The sequence below is a fragment of the Oryzias melastigma genome, linkage group LG20 (genome assembly GCF_002922805.2).
Source record: "Oryzias melastigma strain HK-1 linkage group LG20, ASM292280v2, whole genome shotgun sequence".
NCBI lineage: Eukaryota > Metazoa > Chordata > Actinopteri > Beloniformes > Adrianichthyidae > Oryzias > Oryzias melastigma.
In genome coordinates, this window is record NC_050531.1 from 22,851,766 (window position 1) to 22,854,553 (window position 2,788).

Here is a 2,788-nt window from a genome sequence, read left to right on the forward strand (position 1 = left end):
AAGTAGATCATGAAAGGTTATTGCAATGGAACACTTTTTACTTCTTCAAATATACACTGACAAACTCTCTCTTCCTTTCAAGACAAATGTTCTCCACCATTTCCATCCCTCTTTAATCCATTCTCCATCAGTCTAAGGTTTGCAGGGCTTTGCAGTCAGTGTTTCTTTAACTCGCGTTTGTGCCATTTTTATTTGACTTACAGGTTCCTGTGAAAAAAACGTCTCCTTTGCTGTTAAAACTCTCATTGTTTGCATTTTTTATTACCAGCTTGCTTGTCGGGGTAACATGTCTCGTCTGCCTCGTGGTCCTGAAATTCTTTTTAAAAAGCCATGGTTGGATAGGATACTGTGGAAGACAACGTTTTTTTGTTTTTAATTACAAAGAATGCTCCTATTCCCATTTTCCAGGCAGTGGGGGCTCAGGCTGTCAACTTTCATTTTTTATCATTTTCAGAGGACTTTTTTAAAAAGCTAGAAAGTGTCACAGAGGGTCACATGACAGTGTTGCCACAGATTATAGTTCTGGTTTCGTCTTTGAAAAAGTTCCTCTGAATCTGTTTGAGACTTAAACTTTGTTTTTTTTCCCATGTTCCCCTGAAAGAAAACTGGAATCTTCAGGAAAATCAACAGCAGTCCTGTGAGCTGGCCTGGTACAAGACCAGTGAAGAACACAGAGGTGGTGGATGATGATCCTAGGACTCAGATCCTTACTGGAATCCTGGATTTTGAGGAGAAGTTCTCGACAGCAGAGTGAGTTCAGATCACGGATGTTTTTCACAGGTTGATCTTGGGTTTGCTTGGAAGCTGGAAGACATCATATGGAACCTGTCAGCGTCCACCTGCTGTCTGACCTTCTGTCAGCAGGAAAACTGATCCAGTTTAAGAGCAGGAAAAATAGTCCTCAGAAAAGCTGTCAGGCTCCAGGCTTTTGCTGAACTTTAATCTAAGCAAAAATTCATAAAATGAGATGTTTTTTGTCAAAGCAAAGTTCTTTATCTATTACTGACTTGTAGATGAGTCACAAAGCAAACTTTCACAGTGAGGAAAGAGAAAAGAACCTGGATTAGGCCATGAAAGCAAACCTGGAACTGTTTGAAAACGATGTGACTTTAAAGGGCTTCATGAAGTGCTGTTTGACAGGCCTTTAACCCTATTACGCCAAATGTATCATATTTTAAACATGAGTTAGTCAGTGTATTTTTTTTTCTTTACTTGAAAACCCTGAAAACCATGTAGTGCACTGATAATCCAACAGGGGGCAGTAATTCACACATTAGGAGCTGGTTTTTGAAGAATTTTGCTAAATTTAAAAGCTTTCAGTATGAAAAACATTGTAATTTGTACTAAAACATAAGGAGGAACAGTTATTGGGTTGATGTAATGTGAAAAAATGTAAATCTAATAAACATTACTTTAGTGAAATTGTATTGAAAATTGCATATCAAATTTGATACAGCAGGGATTTAAGACTAATCTAACCCTAAATGAGTCAACTGTCATTATATCGTATTCCATGCACCATATATTACATCTTTTTTTAGATTTGAATAATATAAATTGGGATATTTGGAGTAAAAATCTAGATGTGTACTTGCTGTATCATGATGATTGATGATTCGTTTAGTCCTTATGTGTGAACACTGCGGAGCATTCACACCATAGTGATCCATTTTTCATCAGAACTTTTTTTTTACGTCCGTAGCTCTTCAACCCCTTCACCCATTCAGCTCCTTCAGCTATTAAAATATTCAGCTCTTTTAGGAGATTACTGCTCGAAAGTTTTATCTTGTAACTTTTCAACTTTTTAAACTATTCAACCAACTACCACTTTTTAACTCAATAGAAAACGGCTTACAGAATCTTCAAAAGCCCCTTTTTTCAGCTAAAAACTTTCAGCTATACAAAATAATACAAGTCAGAAAGAATTTCAGCTACAGAAACTCTTCAACTTTTAAACTGTTCAGTACACTTTGGGCTCTTGAACTTGTATTTTTATTTTTAAAAAAACTCCTTACAGTTTTTATAGCAGTTCAAAGTTATGTCATCTTTCTGTTTTCAGTTTTTAACTGAACTCAATGCAAATTCAGCTTCAGTTTAAACACCTATTAGAGTGAGAGGAATACAAATTTCAAGTAGAAGTGTTAAGGTGTTTTGCAGCTTAGCTAATATTTCAGCTCCATGCTAGCTGTTTTGGCTAATTTATTTTAAGTTTTTTTTTGGCTGTTTTGGAGTTGGAGTTCAGCTAATGTTTCAGCTAAATATTAGCTTTTTTGGCTAGTATAGGTATTTTTCAGTATTTTAAGCTAATTTGGAGTTCAGCCAATATTTTAGCTATAGGCTAGCTATTTTTGCTACGCTAAGCAGATTTTTAAGGAAGTTTTACAGATTGGTTAATATTTCAGCTACATGCTAGCTGTTTTGGCTAATTTAGGCAGTTTTTAGGCTAGTTTGGAGTTTAGCTAATATTTTAGCAAACTATCAGCTTCAGTGTTTTCAGCTCCAGTGTAACTGTCAATTTTTGCTCCTTCAGCTGCAACATTCAGCTGACGGCATTCACACTAGCATTATCGCAGGTATCTAGTCCCTTGCAGCTTTGCAGTGCACCAGCTGTTGTTGACCATGCAAGAGCTTGGTCTTGATCTTCTTGAGATGCTGTCTCCACTGACAATTTCAGCTGCAGATACAGACAATGGTACATTGACATTTGGTGACACATTGTTACCGTATCAATAATCAATGCATTGATTCGTTACAGAATAAACCAGAACAAACTGCAGCCCAGGCAGAA